Genomic DNA, 21,423 nt, shown 5'->3' on the forward strand with positions numbered 1-21,423 from the left:
CTAATTTATTAATAAAAAATATAACACATATAAATAAAAGAAAAAAAAAACTATACCCCGAACAATAGGACACTCAGTGGCATTTTTGCTGCCTTTTGCCCCTCTGCCTACTGAGAGTGCACCAAGATTAGAAAGAAGCTTTTCAATTTCCAAGACTAGGTTAGGATGACCAGATGAGACTCTACTGCTATAGTCATGATGGGAGATGATGGGTGCTCAGATTTAGCACATTTATCTACTATTAAGGTGCAATTATTCAGATCCATAATAGGAACATAGATGTCAGTGACTAAGGTGGTGTGAAGGACAAGATCATTAGAGATGAATTCAAGGAACACAAAGGGATCTTCTTCATGAATATGGGTTTGATGTTCAGTTCTGTCAATTACTAGCTATTAGTCATGGGTAAGGTACTTACTCTCTTTAATCTTCAACTTTATTATTTATAAAATTAAGATAATGATAATTACCTCGGGATCTTTTTAAGAGTTAAGGAATAATGGCCATGGTGACAATTAGTAAAATTTATTGAACACTTACTTCATTGCAAGCAATTGACATGTAATAAATTAATTTAATGAAATTCCATATCGTTAAGGCGGGTGATGTTCTCTGATCATATATAATTATACTTGCAAAAGATGACCAGACTGATAAGCTTACGCAAACAACAAAAAAACTTATTAAACTAACTTGGTGCCTAGGGAGTCATTTCCCACTTCCTTCTCACTGCTCTTCAAGCTGTCCCAATCCTGCTCCTGTTTGAATCCACATTCCTACAAATTTCTGGTTTGTTTCCTTTGGGAAATGGCTCAAAATGCAGACTGTACTTTTATCCAGAATCCCGTGTGCTGAATACTCAGTATAATATTCCTCATGACCTCATGGAGTGGCTCCCAGAGTAGATCTTCCCCCTTGAGATTGTTGAGCCACTTAGTAGTCCCTGGACACAAAGTCACCTACATAATTAGTAGGGTCCAATGCAAAACTCAAATGTTCAAAATGAAAAACAAAACCAAAAACAAGAACAAAATAACGGACAAAACTTTCCATTAAAGATACAAAACTATAAATGTTATTCCTTTCCTTGGGACCTCTCTCTAATTGCTATGGTATTTTCTATATGTAATTTAATGTCATTAAAAGTAAAAAAAAAAACCAAAAAAACAAATTTAAGCTATTAGCATGAATTTTACTATTCACCTTTATATTGAGGATTGTCAGTCTCAAGTCAAATATAAGAAAATTTAAATTCATATTTGGAATCACCAACCCCGTACAATTTATGGTAGCTCTAACGCAGGTTATGTATTTTGTTCTTACCAGAACCATGGAAACCCTACACAAAAGTAACTTGCATGTTTTCATTTCACTTCTTGACACTCCTACATTCCAGCAACACACTTAACCTTTGTCCTGCTGATGAGTAAGGAAGGACTGAAAAGAAAAGCAGGTATGAGCTGCTCTGCTCCCCCTCGCTAGCATTATCATTCTCAGTGTATATAATTGGCTAATACAGAAACATAACACAAATATGAAAGACTATGATAGGATTCCTTTGCTGCTTGTGTCTCTCGGAAGGCCATTGCCGTTTTACTGCCTTTGAAATGGAAAGTATTCCTCTTCCTGGGGAAATGGACTTCCTCATTGAATGCTGCAAACACACTTTGCATTCATTTTAAGTCTTGATAAACACCACACACATTGTGTGTCCAGGTGATTTCTGTGCGTAGGGGACATTGAGAAGGCTACATAGGAAAGGGGTGGCAGGAACATACAGGAAAGGGATGTAGGCATGCATCGCATGGATCTTTTCTGCCCACTTGCATGCTCTCTGCCACATCTGACTTTGCTCACAAAATGTAGGTTGAAAGGTACAAGAAGAAGATGATAGAGGCAGCAGTCTTAAGTCAAGTGTGGGGCTCTTCTAAAGGCAGGGCCTTAGGAGCTGCACAGATTTGTGCAAGGAAGCCAGTCCTGAATCAATGCCTGACTTGCTATCGAAACTCATGCCATGCATTTAAAAATAATACCAGTTTACATGGTAAGTGTGTTGGGAGTTGAGGGGAAGAAATGTCTATTTCTTGACATTTCCTTCATTTTTATTTTTATTTTAAAGATTTGATTTATTTATTCATGAGAGGTGGAGAGAGGAAGAGACAAAGGCAGAGGGAGAAGCAGGTCCCTCAGGGAGCTCAATGCGGGATTCGATCTCAGGACCCTGGGATCATGACCTGAGCCAAAGGCAGATGCTCAGCCACTGAGCCACCCCGGTGCCCTCCTTCATTTTTCTCTCATTCTCTTCTCAATTCTCTGGTCTTTCCACACACTCTATGTGAAGCCTTTCTTCCCACCTAATTTCCTACTTAGCAAAAAGTCTGAGTTCAAAGAATTTTAACAGTGAACACTTACTTCTAAATTACAAAGGCAGGGGGATCCCTGGATGGCTCAATGGTTTGGCCCCTGCCTTCACCCAAGGGTGTGATCCTGGAGTCCCGGGATGGAGTCCCAAGTCAGGCTCCCTGCATGGAGCTTGCTTCTCCCTCTGCCTGTCTCTGCATCTCTCTATGTCTCTCTTAAATAAATAAAATCTTTAAAAATAATAATAAATACATTACAAAGGTGGTTAAGATTTTTCACTCACTAACAAATTCAAAGGAAAGGTATGTATCAAATTAATAGGCAGTACACTGTAGTTGTTCAAAGCTCAGATTCAGTAGCTAGCGGCCTGATACTTATCAGTTGTATGGTTTTTGAGTAAATTCCTTGATCTCTCAAAGTCTCAGTTTTGTCATCCATAAAATGGGGAGGATAATGCAAAATGGCAGCATCGGGATCCCTGGGTGGCGCAGCGGTTTGGTGCCTGCCTTTGGCCCAGGGCGCGATCCTGGAGACCCGGGATCGAATCCCACATCGGGCTCCCGGTGCATGGAGCCTGCTTCTCCCTCTGCCTGTGTCTCTGCCTCTCTCTCTCTCTCTCTATGTGACTATCATAAATAAATAAAATTAAAAAAAAATGGCAGCATCAATCCTTGTTGATTCTTTAAAATATTTAAAACAGTTCCAATACCAACAATTGTTCATTAATAATATTTTCTTTCCTTTCTTTAAAAAGTCTCCCTTGTCTTAGTTGTCTGAAATTTACAAGGACCTTTAAATAGCCACCAAAATTCATAGTTCTGTGGGGTCACAAACTGAGGACAACAATCAAAATGACACAATATTCCTTTTCAACACATTTGTGTCACTGTATTGCCATGAAAGAAAATTAAATAAATGACAAAAAAAGGGGGATTTTTAAATAGTCTTTCCACATATGTAACTGCAGTTAGCAGAGTAATGAGCCCTCCACAAAGATGTCCACCACCCAATCCCCAGTATCTGTGAGTGTACTAATTTATATGAGAGGGACATTGCATTTGTGGTTAAACTGAGGCCCTTGAGTTGGGAAATTATCCTGGATTGTCCAGGTGGGCCTAATGTAATCACAGGGGTCCTAATATGCAAAAGAGAGAGACAAGGGAGCCAGGGTAGGAGGGGGGAAATATCATGACAAAGGAGGGTTGGAGAAAGATTTAAGAAGCCACACTTCTGGTTTTGCAGGTAAAGAAGGGGATCTGGAGCCAAGGTGTATGGGCAGCCTCTAGAACCCATAGCAGGAAGGGAAATGAATTTTTTCCCTAGAGCCTCCAAAAGGGACCCCAGATCCAAGAACTTGATTTTAGCCTAATGAAACCCAACTCTTATTTCTGACCCCTACGACTATAAGATTATTTCCTTCAAAGGAGGATTTACTGTAATGCTGAAAACGATCCTATGGACACAGTGATTAGAGAAGTACTACTTACTCATATATTCATTACTCAAGGATAGTTGGATACAATGTTAGGTTGGCCTCAGGTGTACAACACAGTGACTCCACAAGTTTACACCTTACGCTATGCTCACAAGTGTAGTTACCATCTGTCACTGTACATTTTTAGAATCCCATTGACTGTATCTGAGAAATACTTCCTTAAACTTTTAATTCTAGTGACTCACTCTACATTTTTCTAGCGAAAATTGTCTGCAAATTAAACGATGGGAAATTCTCTGAAGTAAAAGACATTGTACTTTTCAGCTAAGATTATGAATTTCACAGTATAGAGGGAGAGAAACAGTTCTCAATGTTTTAATTTTGTTTTAACACACTTATATGCCAATTTTCTAGTCATAATTTAGCCATAAAGACTATTTTTTTCTGTGTTCAATTCTACACTATCTATTAAGGTAATATATACAGCATTCACAGAACTATGACACTGAAGAGGCAATTAAATTTGTTTTTTAAATTGTAAAATAGCCATTTAAATCATTTTCCTTGCTTGACAAGCACCTGTTCAAGATAAGAGCAGCTCCGAACTAATATAAGACATGTGGAAAAAGATATATCTATTTCTGTGAGAAATCATAACATCCTTAATTTGGGTGTTTTAATAGTAATATCATGTCTCTTTTTCATTTTTCTTATAACAAAAACCAAGTTTCTCAACTGAAAATAATGTGTCTTTCAGTAGTGGTATTTATTTTTAATACAGCATTTCATCTTCTTCAAGATGTAATTAAATGACATTCAACCAAACATTTTCATTCTGCTGGATTCTCATTTTAAGAGTAAAGTAAAAATTTACCATACTCTTGATCTGTGGCCCTTGCTTTGGAACATGCCAAAAATATAACTGGCCTATAATAAATTCTTCAGATATTTTAGAAAAAATACCATGCCTCTTAGTGAGTTCAAAATACACTTAACTACTATAAAATTTTGTTCAAAGGATGGGTCTTTCTGGTATTTATTCAAACAATCCGTTCTCAGATATAAGGATATTTCTAACTGGACAATCTCATCGGTGAACATAGTAGGTTCACCAACAAATAAAATGAATGTCAACCTCTTTAGGATTTACTGAATAAATGAAAACTTGAACTTGAGGTGGAGAGAGTTGCTTCATGTTCATAAACGTACGTTCTGATTAATCAATCAATACTCATCAATTAAAGAAAAGAAGAGAAAGACTTTGCAGATGGGATGACAGTAGTTAAAATTCCACATAAAATACACAGGAGAACCAGATTGAGTTACTGTTATTTCAAAGGTTTATATTGAGATATCCAAGAAAGACATATTCTAGAAGTCTTTTTCTGCCTAAATAGTTTTTTTTTGTTTGTTTACAATTAGCTATTCTCTTAACAAATCCTCATTTATCTCTTTTTTTTAATGAGGCACCATACAAACATTTTTTGTATAGTATCCACTTCACTTTCTTCAACATAGCCTTTGCCATGAACATAATAAAAGAAAAATATGATGAAGATCAAAAGATGCTATTTGTTTTACTTAGCATTAGACTTCATTTGATTTACTACCACACATGATGAATATAAATGAGTAAAACAGAAATTTTTTAGTGATTTTTTTTAAGAGGATAAATCTTTAGAAAGTAACATACTGGGGATACTAGAAACCATAAGATAAAACAATTTTAAAAAGAGATTAAGAGTCTAAAAAGATAAATGATGGAGAAAAATGTTGTGCAAATTGGTTCTATCAAAGATGAAAAATGGATACAAATCCATTTATTTAGAGCTTCTTGGAAAAGCATCATTACTGGAGTGAAAACATAATACATGCCTCAATTTCCTTTATCTCCTTTAGTAAAAGTCAACATACAGATAAGTGCAAAATCCGAGAAAGGTTTTAGAGATGGAAAGCATGATTATAATGTGTTGTTATTCAGAAAGAAATAAAAATAACTGGAAATTCAAGTCCTGTTGTTTTACATCATAACATTTTCTATAATTTACTAGCAAAATTCTCTGCTGAAAAAGTAAAGTAATTCAATTGATCGTTATATTATTATAGGCAATTTAATAAAAACTTTGAAAAGTAATGATAGCAAAGCTCTTCTTAAACATTAGAGTAAATTATGCAAGTCTCTGATTTGTTTTTGATTATTGAAACATATTTAACTGAAGTTTTAATATTGAAATTAATGTTTAATATTTTCCCTCTGCATTCTGTTAACAGCACATCCTGTTGTTAAATGAATTATATCAATTATGATGACAATATAAAATAATTTTTTAAAATTTGTGTATTTGAGAGGGAGAGAATGAGCACAGGGAGGGTCAGAGAGAGAGGGAGAGAGAAACTTTAGCAGATTTCTCACTGAGCTAAAAGCCCCATGAAGGGCTTGATCTCGCATCCCTGAGATCATGACCTTAGCTGATACAAAAAGTCAGACATTTAACAGACTGCACCACCCAGAAGCTCCATAAAATAATTTTTTACATTAACTGTTTTCCTTACTAAATATCGAAGGTCATGTGGTCAGGGATTATGCTGTTGCTTCCTTTTTTTTTTTTTTTTTCTTCCTTTTTTTTAACCTACAGCACCAACATCATGCATGAGACAGAGTGAGTGCTCAAGATAAGTGTGTTTTTCAAAAATAAATGAATGAATAATTAAGTGCATAAACATATTAATTAAGGATTGATTAAATGAATGGGTTTGAATAGTTTTATAGCAAGATTATTACCATTAAGTGAAATTTTGCCTGTTTTCTCATTTTAAAAATCATTGTAATTTTCAAACATTTATTAGTAAATATAAAGACAAGGACAAAAAAATTAAGTAAAGATCTATTCACAATAAAGTTGAACTCTCTTTGACACACAATGTATGAACAGCAAGATCATGCATATGAATAGCAAGTTAGTAAGATCAATAAGTAAAAAGGATTTAGAGAAAGGGAAGCCAGATTAGGAAGCAGGTTAAAATAATATTTAAAAAGGTTGGAGCATGGACTGAAATTTCAAGAATTTTGTTGGATATGGAAAAAGAAGGACATTCAAATTTGAAGACATCTTAATATAACAGTAAAAATGAAGAGGAAGTGGTAAATTTGAGAAAACATCAAAAAGAGGATTTGATGAGATTATGATAGCAAGTAAAGGAAAAAAGAATGAGAAGACAATTGAGTCAACGGATTATGATTTGGAAGAACAAAAATCATATGGTCATTAGCAGAAGTGGAAAAGTGGAGAATGATTTTATGAGAAGAAACCATTAGATGTATTTCATTGTTGTGTAAGAAATAGATTCTCAACATTATACCAAACACAATTAGAGATCATTGCCTTGGTCAGTCAGAAATTCAAGTGTGGTAGCCATTCTTCAGGGGTGCTGAATGAATGAGCAAGAGAAGCCTAATCTTCATAAAAGAGAGGAATAAATGATTATTATGCTGTGGGTCTCAGAAAACTGTGCATTCAATTGGAGGGAAAAAGAAAGACAAAGGAAAAGAGTCAGAAAGTTTTACTAAGCAGAAGGGAAGAGAGAAACATAGCACCCTGGCTGGTATGCTGTATCAGTGGAGTGTGCATGAGGAACACAGAGTTATAGCTCAAAAAATATTACATTAAGTTCAGCCTCCATCAACCAAATTCAAGGACATTCTGATCCTAATTCTCTCTCTGATTTTCATGTTCCACTCAATGTATTTATTTTGTTTGGAAATGGTCACCAATTTTCCTGTTGTGTGCAACTTTTCCTCTTCCATGATGGTTCTTGGCTCACCTTTTATTCCCAACCCAATATGTTGACTTCTGAGAGCAGATACTGATGCTGTCCTACCACTCAGACAATAGTGGAGTAGTCTATATTCCCATATTCCTTGTATAATATTCTTTTTTTTTTTTTTTTTTGCATGAGCTAGCTAAAGTCACCATGCTGAACTAGATATAATTTTCTCCTGCAACTGTATTTTACTTTACAACTTGGTCTCTTAGTACTATTGTTCTTCACTCCAAGCATTTTTTTCTTTTCTTTTGCCTTTTAATGTATTAATTTCATAGTATTACATGAAAACCAGACAGCTCTTTAACTTGACTCTCAATTTATTACATATATTTCTACGAATCTATCTTTCATACACATATGGAGTAGGAAATCATTTGAATAGCATCTCATATGTTAAATTCAATATGACTTCTGTATCTGGACATCACCTGTGTATCCCGCCTTATGATTTCTTGGCCAACCTTGGAACTAGCTACAAGCTGTTACTTGTTCTCCAGTGGTTTCCTGTGTTAACCTGGACTCATTATCTTTCTGATAGAATAAAGGATATTTTCTATAGGCTTTCAGAGAAGCCATTTATGACACTCTTGTCAGAGCAAGTAATTTGACGGATGAAGTCAGATGTGAAAATTCTGGTAAGGAGATAAAGCTGGTAGTATAGGCTGTTCAAATGAAAAACTAAAAGTATAGCTCCCTAAACAAAGTCCCATTGCTGTTGTTTAGATTAGATACTTACAGTTGCATTTTTAAAATATGATTTTTCTAGGAAATAAATAAAAGAATACAATGATCACATAGGGACATTTTATGAATCCAAAAGGGAGGAATGCAGATTGATCATAGGACAATACTAACATCATGGAAAAGAAAATTATCTAAATATTTCTCTGATTCTCTCACCTCTCTATTGAGAATTTTTAGAGCAAATTGGAATTATGATGAAAATTCTCACATTTAATGTGAATTTATTATATGCCAAGTAGTATTCTGAGCACCATTCTATCTGGACACATTTAATACCTAGATAAACCAAGAAGTTAGTATTATTCACATTGACATAGAGGATGGAAAATGGAGGTGGAGGAAGGGTGAGAGATTTGTCCAATTGCACTAACTGGTAAATGTCAGAATGGTAACTATCATACCAAGCAGTCTAATTCTAGCATCCGCATTACAAACTGTTGTTTTGAAAAGTGAAATGGAGAACTCTAAGAACATAAAAAAAAGAGGAAACATTATATGTAAGATAGCGTCTTTAGGAGACTCAGACTTATTGTTTACATTGAACTTAGATCAAATGAGTCTTCAGGTACTATTAGAAGTAAAAAGCAGATAATCTTTAATAGAATCATGAAAGTGAAAGTGAGGGTTAATAAGGGAGCATTAGAACATGCATTTATTTATTTAACATTTCTTTTTTAACATCCACGATAATGAAATCTTATCCTTTGCCCTGGAAACATAGCAGTACAAAGGAAAGTGTTCCTCACTCAGAGTTTATATTTAGGTGGAGAAGTCAAATACAAATAAATACGAAATTAATAAAAGTGCTACATATGGAAAATGGTAAGCGCTGGCGTGACAGCACAACCAACTCCTGGGATGTTGATAACCGGAGGAGCAGTGCCTCAGATCAATAATGACAGAGGACAGAACTTGGGTTTGAATTGCATAATGTGGAAGACAGATTTGGGAAGATTGAAGAGAGGTGATGGAAGACCACTAGGGCAGGGCTCCTAATACAGAAAGGTGGAGAGAGACGCCTCTGTTTCTCCCATGTAATAAAGTTGAGAACTTGAATGGGAAGTTCTAACTCTTCAGTGCAGAAAATGTCTCCTGTCCTCCTTTCTTCCCTCCCACAGGCAAAGGCACCAGCCAAGGCCACATTTCCCGCACCATGCCTTCCTTTTCTCTCTTTGCATTCTACTCCTTCTATCGTGCCACAAGGTATATGGAGTGGGGTCAGTGACTTTGGGGTTATCCCCAGGGACCCCATCACCTCATGAACCCATGGGTATCTGGATTCTGCTGCCCTTTCAGGAAACTTTGTGCGAGAGTTGCTGATAGAACCAATTAAATACTTACCATAAACAAAAACATGTTTTGACCTGAAATAGACCTGATACAAGGATGACTCAGGACATGGCTACTTTGAATAAGGTAGGCAATGGGGCTATTAGTTGAGAATCTGGTGACAGGTGACTATGAAGAATGCTGAAATAGACATCGCAGTGACTGACCCAATTATATCCAGAAATCAATAAAAGAATTGTCTAGCAAAGATGACCGTGGACCAAAAACAAAGTTCATTTGTCAATTATTAATGGTTAGGGTTAACAATATCTAACTTGTAAATCTCAAGAGATGAAAGTCCCATATGTCCTCCACTGAGATATGAACTGCAATGGCATTTTGGATAAAAAAATAATACATTAGCTAAACATAGCAGTAAAAAATAAATCGTATCCATAGGAAGTGAATAAAACTTTGGAGATGCAAGGTTTTGATAGGAGAAAAAAGGAAACAAAATGGTCTTTTTTTGACAATGTATTTTTTTAGTGTTCTTTTATACATTACAGTGACTTTGGAGATTTATACTCTTAAAAACATCGAAACATTATTTATATTCACCAATAGAAATAACTAGAAATGTTAGATATCTTCAGTTCAAAGTTTGGAGAACTTCAAGTGTTTCATTTCACTGTTGGATATCACTCACCCCAAATGACAGTAAACAGCATTTCATTCTAGTGTGGGATTATGCTATGATCAACACTGAAATTAATCAAACTGCCTTGATTAATCAAAATTATATGTTATCATCCTGATTGCAATCACCTATCAAAGAATCACTTTGCACAGTAATTTGTATAAAACATAATCAGTGGCAATGAACCCAAACCTGGAGGTCATGCACCTAAAAAAGAGCTAGTTGATAATTTTGCATTACCCTCAATCCCTTTCTTCCCATCAGAAAGAAAGAGAGAGAGAGAGAGAGAGAGAGGGAAAACCCAGGAAGATGGACCAAAATAACTTCAGGATTTTTAATTGTGCTTTACCCCACAACAGAACCCATCAGAACACTTTATTAAATCAAATAGATGGTGATTGTACTGAACAACGTTTGCTTATTCATCATCTAATGATATTGTCACTTTAAGCTGTTAAATTTACAAGAACAAAGCTGTTTTTATCATGATTTTTGAGTAGTTCTAATTTTATACCGTTCATATCTCATTACAATAGGCTAAACAAAATAAATAATCTTATGTATTTGAAATAATTGAAACTAAGAGGTCCCTTTCAGCCTAAAGATTTCATTAATGAATAGTCCAAGACAGCTAAAACCTTCCTAATGTTGATCATGTAGGGTTGTTTAAGGATATCAAATAGCATCCTTTTCGCTTAATTCACTTTACCTATTCCCCTGAGTTAAATTAGTTTTTCTAAGAATCCATCTTATTTTAATGAAGGCAATATAGTGCAGTGAAAGGTGCTCTTTGCCAGCTAGAAAGAACTGAAATCAAGCTCAAGCCCTGCAATCAACTAGCACTAAACCTTTTTCAAGTATATAATGTTATCTCTTTGACCTTCAGTGTGGTATGGACAAAGTGAAATATTGTACTCCATTATCCTTAAAGAACCTTTTAACTCACAATATGAAAATGCAAGATAATGACTTATATTAATACCAAAGCTATTTAAAATCGAATATATGAATATATATATATATATATATATATATATATATATATATATATATAATTTCTCGAAGACCCTTCTACCCATATATCATCTCTGTTAACATTTTGACATTTTGAATTTTTTTGCAAGACTTCAATCTGGCATGAGTTGTTGTCTCCCCTCATTGCATGCATCCCTGTCGAAATCAGAGAAGTAAAACAGAATTACAGATTCCAGAACTGAACAGATTGAACAGATTGTAGTCTATCTTGAATCTGATGTGTGTGTTGGGTGGGTGGGGGCAGGTGGGTGGTGCCTAGCACTCGGAGCAGGTGGAGGCTGGAGGAAAAAAAGGATGAATTGAAAGAAAATTGTAATGTTTTGCTCTTGCTTCTGCTTCTTTGGAACAGTCACTGCATGCTCCTTCAGCAGGGAAATCACCAGCAACAGCTCCGTTGCTTTCCTGGCAATGGCAAAATGTTATCAGGGCAACACCAGAGGCTTACTAGGGGAGGAATTGAGGAAGACTGTCGTCAGCTGACTGGTCTCCCCAAGACAGACACTTCACCATCTCAGCTTCTGAGACCCAGGGATTGATAGGGTTTGATCTGGGGAGATCACCCCCTCCAAATGGTGCTTCCTTTGTGAGCGTGTGTGCGGTCAGCCCTGCGGAAAGATGTGCCTGGTATTGTTTTTCTCCCTCTCTACACAGTATTAAAGCTGCCTTTTAAACTCAGTTATGTGCTTTTTAAAAATGAGAAAGCAGGGCAGCCTGGGTGGCTTAGCGGTTTAGCACCGCCTTCAGCCCAGGGCATGATCTTGGAGACCTGAGATCGAGTCCCATGTCATTCTCCCCACGAGGGACCTGCTTCTCCCTCTGCCTGTGTCTCTGCCTCTCTCTCTTTCTCTGTGTCTTTCATGAATAAATAAAACCTTAAGAAAATAAAAATGAGAAAGAATAATATACTTTCGTGTTTCTGGGATGCTGATGTACGCAGACACAAAATCCAAAGCTACTATTAAGAATGGTTATTCACTTATTTTACATTTATTAGGTATCTGCTATAGACCTGACAAGAAGTTAGGTGCATACAAATAAAAGAAAAGAAGAAGTTTCTAACCTAGAAGAATTCACAGTAGTCAGGCAGTATAAAATGCAATACAATGTGTTCTGCGATAGTGCAGATAAGCAAAATTACTATAGAGTCCACAAAATAAAGCAAAGAAGTCTGTGTAAGGAAGTCAGAAAAGATTCACTGAAAAGAGGGCATTTGCTCTGATTCGAAAGCCTGATTGGGGGTGGGGGGTGTTAGGCAAAGAAAGCAATATTATCAAAGTCATGAAAACAAAAAGAATGGTGTACATGTCAACTGAGGCATAGATACCACGTTACCTATCCTGGGGGCATGAGAGCAGCAGGAAGAAAACAGCTAGGATGAAGCAGCAGAGGTATAGACAAATATGTAGAATTTGTTTTAAAGGACTTCAGATGTGACACAGAGGAGTGTGATCTTAATCTTATATAAAAAGATGCATACATATTGGGGCACCTCGGCGGCAAGGTTGGTTAAGTGCCTGACTTTTGATTTCAGCTCAGGTCACAATGTCAGGGTGGTGAGATCAAGTCCCTTTTTGAGCCTTGCTTCAGACTCTGTGCCCAGCTCAGAGTCGGCTTGAGATTCTCTCTCCTTCTGCCTCTGCCCCTCCCCTAATACTCTTTCTCTCTATCTCAAAAAAAAAAAGGGTGAAATTTCTAAATATGATTGTATTTGTTTTTTAGAAAAATCACCTTGGATGACAGACAGAGAGATTAAACTGGGGAGGATAGGGCAGCCCAGGTGCCTCAGCAGTTTAGCGCCTCCTTCGGCCCAGGGCGTGACCCTGGAGACTGGGATCGAGTCCCACGTCAGGCTCCCTGCATGGAGCCTGCTTCTCCCTCTGCCTGTGTTTCTGCCTCTCTCTCTCTCTCTCTCTCTCTCATGAATAAATAAATAAAATCTTAAAAAAAAACTGGGGAGAATGTTGGAGAATTTTTTCAAAAAGGAGTAACAGTGATCTACATAAGAGATGATGAAGTACTGGGCCATGATTGAAATGGTGCCCAAAGATAGGATGGATATAAGTGCATGCATGATCAGATGTCGGAGCTGAGGAAGAGTGCTGGGCTGAACGTGGACCTCCTTCATCTAACACAGTTCTTAGCACAGAGGAGACTCTCAATATATGTTGCTGGAAGAATGAGTTGGGATTTCCAAATGGAAGAAAAAAAAATTCTTGCAATTCTTCTTCATTTCCCCACTTTCCCAGCCTTTGCCATCCTAAATATAAAATATTTCTGTTGTCTTCTTCAGCTTTCATTTTCTATTAAAATACTGTTGTTTCTCTCTTTCCTGCTCATCCCTTCCCAATGTTTTGCTCCTGACTCTATACAATGGGTCACAATCACAGGCAAGATTCTGTAAAAGAAGACTTCAGAAACACTCATTGGGTAGGATGTGCTTAAGGAAGACTTTCCACATGGACAAGATGAGGGCAAGGATCTGAGTCAATTCCCTCTGTTTTCCAACTGGGGAAAGATATTTCACTGATTTTATATACAAAACTCCCCACTAGATATTTTCTATTTGTTGGCAATGTATCTTGAGGGTTGATATATTAATCATAAAATATGCAATAGATTTCTGTAGCTGTGGATAGCTTGCATGTTGGTCATGTTGATCTCAAAGCAGTTCATCAAATTGCTATAGTTAGGGGAGAAAGAATGACACTGAAGCAATACATTTAGTAAGCAAGGGAAATGATTAGTGCTAACAGCAAAATTTTAAAAATGTAACACAATCAATGGCTATCAAAAATATCACAAATCATGAGATCGTTAAAATAAAGCAAAAAATTTCATAGAATTTCAAAAACATCATTTAGATTTTTATTGACTTGAATCAAATTATTTATGCTCCTGGGCTACTTTCTGAACACATTTGATACATATTTCAAAATACATTCAAAAGTAATATAAGTGAAAGCAGAAAATAAACCACAGCTTTATGAATTTTTCTGTAATAAAATATTTCTTACTTCCATTATACAACTTTTATGACTTCCCAATTAACCTTTAAACAAAACAGTTATTACACCCTATTATTATTTAATCGTCTGGAAAGGCTAGATTTACCCCTCTACATATTTTCCATAATTTCTGTATCTCCAAAATAATATTTCTTTGATTTCCCAAATAATCTTGAAACATCCCTGAACTTAGGCAGGTTACCATTTTCCAAGTCCTGAAACAAAGACATCAAAACAATAACAGCAACCTAAAAAGTGAAACATGAAATGTAATCTGGTTTGTCACAGTTCTCTGATTGACGGAACATCTTTCGATTGACCGAATATATTTAGAATGTCTTTAGAAGGAATGTTCCCTAGCTGAACACAGGACACCTTGACATAAAAACAAAAACAAAAACAAACAACATAAGAATGCAAAAAATAACAGTCAAGGTTAGTCGACATAGTTTTGAATAGTGAAACTGTTATTCGCCAACACTTACCATGTGTCTCGAATTTGAAAAGAGGGGAGGTAAGGAGAGTATAACACATATTCTATGTCCTCTTAGAGACCGCTATAGAAAAAAAACAACAACAAAATAACCCAAAATTTGGTATGCTAAGTCCTGATCCCCTGATTCCAACTGATACTCCAACCTCCTCACCTGTAAAATGGAAATAATAACTCTCTTATTTACCAGTTGTAGAAAATGAGAACAGTCAAGGTGAACACTCTTCCAAACTGTAATGAGGCATAGCGATGAAATTTATTATCATAAATTTTGCATTTATTGCTACGGAGCTTAGGAAAACTTTAAGTAAATCTTTCAAGGGGTCTTTCTTACATTCATACCTTATGTTTTCCATTCCAAGGTTCTATTCTTAGAGTTTACAAATACAATGAGCTCAGACAGCTCTAACAACCACACTCAAAGTGCTTGCTGCCCATGCAAAAAAATTGTTTTCAGCTCTCTCAGCCCCAACACAGATGTTCTTTCACTTCCCCTGACCCTCCCTGCTGACTTTTACAGTAATTATAGAATGTTTCTTTGGTGCTGATAAGATACTTTATTTATTTATTTTCCTAATTTTCAAGGGCATCTTCTGAAACTTTACACAATTTCTATAGCTCAAAATGTTTTTAAAAATGGATGGGGTTGCTTGCATATTTCATCTCCCTCCTCCCCACCGATTTCCAGGGTCATCTCAAAATATGTCACTGAGGTCAATCCTTTCGCCTTCCTCTCTTCATTCTTTTCTCCCCTGAGGGGGAAAAAATTGTTAAGAAACTGCAAATACTTCAGTATGTCCCCCTCTTATAGAAAGGGTATTTCCTCTAGGAATTAGTGAATGAATACAATATTTTCCCATTGTTTTCCTTTCCTTCCGTCGGTTAGAAAATCAAAACAAGCCTCTTGGGTCGTGTTATAGTTTTCTAGCTTCCCACCCAATAAACCCATTAAATAATAAGTGATGCCTGCTGGACTCACAGGTGAACTAAGACCATAGTTACTGGCATTCGCTGTCCCCTAGACAATTATTTCCATAATTACAGAGATATCTGAACTGTGTGCTACCTTAAGAAGGCAGGCTATGGGGAATTGAAACCAACTAAATATTTAAGCAGTCAGTGCAACAGAAGCTACCAAACCTTAAATTCTCATTCCTCTGGAGAAGTACTGCTCCAACTATGCAGTACAGAACCATTAAAAACAAATACTGTACCTTTAATGGACCAAAAAATTGTCCACCGACACTAGAGTACCACACACACTTCACCAGCTGAGTTTGACAGCTGAATTACTCTGTATTCTGTCCGACAATCAAAATCTACTGATGACACACTTGGAAGGTGCAACAATGAAAAATGGTCATAAATTTTTCCGTATGCACCTTTTCAATTTCTGTACTTGTCACACAGGCACCAGCAGTATACACTTCACTGATGGGGCTCAGGAAAGGCGACCCCCAAATGTGCCACTTTGGTTTGTGGGTCATTTCCAGCTGAAGATGATTAAGGTCCAAGGGATTTAAGGAGAAATTTTTAATTTCCCTCTTAACTGCCTAAAAGAATTTAGATAGGGAGACTGTATCAGGAAGAAAGCTACTACCAAGGACTTTTTTTTTTTTTTTTTTTTTTTTACTTAAGAAGGACTTCTCATAGTATGTTGACATTTGTTTAGCAAACATTTGCTCCTCCAGTGTATGGTCTTCCTCCCCTTTGAAGCCCAAGACCACTACCCCTTCCATCTTAGCTCAGGGTGGCATGGAGCCTCAATCTGCTGACAGTTGGGGAGCCTCATAGCTTTGGGGTTCCCTTATGCATGAAATTAAATGTATTTTTCCTCCTGATAATCTGCTTTATGTCAATTTAATTATTAGGCAACCCACCCCCCCCAAAAAAAATAGAAGAAAAGAAAAATTTTCCTCCCCTCCATCACGAAGAGGTGTCAAGCAAGCTAAGGCTCACACCTGAATACAGAGTTAAAGAGAAGCAATTAGAAATATTCCTTGAGAGCAGTAAAAAGCATCCTCATTTCCATTATAATACAAGTTAATGCATAAACAGCTAATAAAGGAATCTTTTTGGTATTGTAATAGATAGAAGAAGCCAGAGGCTACTGACTGCCATTTCCCAGGTTTCTGTTTTTGCTCCATACAAACTACAGGAGTTAAGTTTTCCACATGATTGAAACAGATAAACCACTGTAATGACCAAACTTGCAACACTGAGAGTCATCTCAGCAAAAGTTTAGGATAAGAGGTCACGGGGTAAAAATCCACAGAGGGTTATGGGCTCCTCTATGTTACTCGATGGCCTTTCACCATCATCTAACCTTTCTGGACTACACTTCCTCATTTGTAAAAGAAGCTGTTAAATCATATTGCCTGTTTAGCAAGTCCCTTTCATGTCTAAAATTATAGATTTATTGCTCTCTTTAAAATGTATTGTCTCTCAAGCTTCAATTATAAGAACAGCCTCATGTCAAAATGAATGAATTACAATCTGTACATTCTTTACTGGAATTTTCCCAGAATAACCTACCATTGATGGAAGCATTACTTAAGGCACTAAGATAAGTAGAATCTACTCTCCATTCTCATAACCATTTACCAGAATGTTAGTTTCTCGATTAAGATTATGAATCATATTTGAGTTGCTTAAATTCAAATAGATGAGATACAACACACGTTAAAAGTCAGAAATTTGCTCTTGGTATCTTTAAGCCTTGATCTGATTTCCTGTTTCACTAGATAATTACAGTGCAATAAATGAGACTGTGGAAACAGTGAACTTCTTTTATTCTAATGGCTTGCATGAAAAGGAATCAGTTCTACAATGTGCCTTTATAAGGAAGGACTAAATGAGATGGGGGGGGGGAATCCAGTTGAAAATAACTCTGAGAAAAATTTTGAAGGATGAAGATACTAATATAAATTGCTGTCAAAACAGGGAGAGAAAATAAAGACTTCCTGTGAACACTGAAGCCATTAGGGACTCCGAGGCATTTTATGTTGAGCCAAGAGCAACTGAAGAAGAAAATACTTTGGAAGAGCTTTTGGAAATTGCCCAAAAAGCACTAGAAGAGAATTTTGTGCCTGTCTATAAAATGTGATGGAGTTGAAAAACGGAGATGGAAAAATTCAATGGGAGTGTGGAAAGAGTATTTCCCAAGCATTTTGTTGGCATAAAAGAATATGTCCAACAGAGTCATAATGATCTAAAGAATACACGTCAAGCTGAGTTTCAACCCAAGAATATTAGATCCATGCAGTTCTAGAAATAGATGATCCTAAACACTCTAAGGGGATGGAATATAAAATGCCTTATATGTTTCCTAAACAGCATGATCATCTACAATCTCATCCACTCCCATTGTGTATTTTTCCATTGGTCTGCTCAACAGTTTAAGCTGGTAGACAGTTCCAGTAGAGCAGCCTATTAATGAATGAGCGAGGTTTTATAGTGCCAACAATTTGGACCAACAGTGTCTCTCAGAGAGATCTAGGAAATAACGGCATGACTCAGTTTGCTTATTGAAAAACTGTTATGCATATTATGGACTATGTGAATCACCTGATTAATCCTTAGAGTTTCTCAGATAAAAAAAAATACAGTCAAAGAGTTCTCTGAATAAGCTATTTAGATGTTATAATTGAATTTCCAACAAAACACGTAATTGTATGAGATCAGAAAATGATATACACCTATTAAACTGACACATACAAACATGGTTCTTACTAATTTAGATACATACTTTATATGATTTATTTCAACCAATTGTAACTTATATGATGTAAACAGGCTTATGAATCACTTATTGATTAAGCACTAGGGACTTTCTTTTATCTATTCCCTTTTCCACTTATTGATATGTTGACTTTCCGTTTTCCTCTTGACCTTTTTCTTTATTGAATTCATTGTACTTAAAAGTACTGTAGGGATGCCTGGGTGTCTGTCTAGTATATGTCTGCCGTTGGCTCAGGTCATGATCCCAGGATCCTGGGATCGAGCCCTGCATTAGGTTCCCAGCTTGGAGGGAAATCTACTTCTCCTGCACTTCCTACCCCGCTCCTGCTTGTGCTCTCTCTCTCTCTCTGTCTTAAATAAATAAAAAAATCTTTAAAAATAAAATGAAAGTACTAGAAAAACCTTCTTACCTACTCAAGACCTAAAGTAGATTAAAACTTAGTTATATTAAATCCAAATTCAAATTTCATTTACTATGTAAATATATATAAATATGCTCTTCATATTGATCTGTATCCCCTTGTTATTTTGCGAGTACCCCACACCCCAAGATTACAACTTTTTTCAGCCCTGACAATGCACACCTATCAAACCTACCAACTTGCTCTTTCTCTAGAAATTAAAGTAAGTCAACTCCATGTAACTCAGAATTCTTTAGCCATTGCATTGTGTACAAAAATGAACATGCAATAAGTTAAATGGTAAATCTTTCTCAGGAATTATTATTTTTTTTCTTTTCTCAGGAATTATTGCACATGTTTAAACTGATTGAATTTAAAAGACAAATAGAAATCTGGCATCTGAAGAGGGAACACAGGCAAGCAACTTTTCTCAATTTTTCATTGCTAAAAAGGAGGGATAATTAAACTGTTATTTTTTTTGAGTTTTTTTTTTTGTAATAAGCACTATTTGGAACTTTAATATTATTTTCGCCTATAATCATCAAAAACATCCTATAAGATAGACATTAATATTCATTATTTAATGTAATAAGGTAATTTAATGTATATAATGTAATTTAATAATGTCATTATTTAATGACAATGTAATTTAAACCATTATCTGACTTGTCATTAAAACAATACTGCTTTTACCAAAATTCCACACCAACTCTCAAAAATCTGTGTTAGGAGTATTCAAAAATATATTATGCATAGTGTGCCATGTTCATATGATCATGGTTGTGGTTTGAAAAATCATCTGAAGTGTACCAAACATCAGAACATATTTGAGAGCAGAAACCATTACTTTTGTATATCTTCATAGGTTCCAGTGAAACTAATTCTTAACTGATGTGCTTATACTTTTGTGCAAAAATTGTTATAGTAGTCAGGAAATCTTGCTTCTATTGTTTTGTCTCCCAAAGCCCCAGTGTGACCCACCTATTTGGCAATTGCCCATCTGAATGTCCTGCAGGGTTTACTTCCCTCTTTCCCATATTAAATGGGTGTATAGAGTCCCTACCTCTCGATCTTATCCACAGGGTTATGTTCCAAGAACTCCTAGTGGATGCCTGAAACCATAGGTAGTACTTGAATTTTATACATATTATGTTTTCTTTTTTTCTCTATGCATACAATACCTATGACAAAGTGCATTTTATAAATTAGGCACAGTGAGAGGTTAACAATAGCAATAATAAAATAGAAAAATTACAACAATATATGGTAAAAAAGTTATGTGAATGTGGTCTCTCTCTCTAGATATCTTACTGCACTATACTGACTCTTCTTGTGATGATGTGAGGTGATAAAATGCCCGTGTCATGAGATGAAGTGAGGAGAATGACATGGGTGTTGTGATGTAGCATTTGGCCAGTCTTGACCCTCTGACGATTTGTTAGAAGGAGGATCATCTGCTTCTGGACTGCGCTTGGCTTCTGGTAACTAAAACTGTGGGAAGCAAAATCCTGGGTAAGGAAGGGATTACTGCTTATTATCTCTTTTTGATAAACAGATAATAAAGATGATTCTCTGCAGAGAGTCAGCAATAGGATATTCACTTGTCCTACATGCTCTATCATTTTAGTGAAGCCTGAGCTATCACATTTGTTATTCGAATACTGCTTTTAACACCAATTAACGTGGTAAGAGCAGCAGCAAATCTTAATCTTTCCTTTGGACTTAACCACCTCTTTTTCATTGGAGAGTCATTGGAGAAACAACGACCTCACATACTCATATCGATGAATACGTCAATGTCCATTCTGAGCGACAGTTCTCCAAGATCTGCAGAAATTCCAAAAACAGTCACACAAATAGATTGGTTGAATTAGTTCAGGACAGGGTCTAGATCTGCACATATATCCTTAGCAAGATTTGCATTGGTTGGGAACCTTTATGGTGATGCTCAGTGATGCCTACTTTCTAGGTAGGGTTCATGTATATTTGGAAAGCCCTTCTTTGCCTGCACTTTTTTAGTCATATCTGATAAATAGGCCAGGGGAGAAATGACCGGATGCCTCTGCTGATATTCAGTTCTGAAAAGTTACTGGCTTTCTTCTTGAACACTTTGTTTCTCTCTGATTCTTTTGGGGAAGCTCGCTGTCATGTCACGAGGCAGCCCTGTGTCAAGGTCCACATGAATGAGTTTGGAAACAGATCTTCTGAAGACTGCCAATAGCCTAATGGGAGAACTAGAGACAGAGCTTTCAGCCTCAGTTGTGAATCGAGGTGAGTGTACCTCAGCCAACAGCTTGCTTTTGACCACAGCAAAAAAGCTTGAGTCACAGACATTCTGAAACCTTCACCCAGATTCTTAACCACAGAAACTGTGAGATAATAAAGCTTTGCCGTTTTAAGCCAGTAAATATGGTTGT

The sequence above is a fragment of the Canis lupus genome, chromosome 18, assembly GCF_003254725.2.
Source record: "Canis lupus dingo isolate Sandy chromosome 18, ASM325472v2, whole genome shotgun sequence".
NCBI classification, from domain to species: domain Eukaryota; kingdom Metazoa; phylum Chordata; class Mammalia; order Carnivora; family Canidae; genus Canis; species Canis lupus.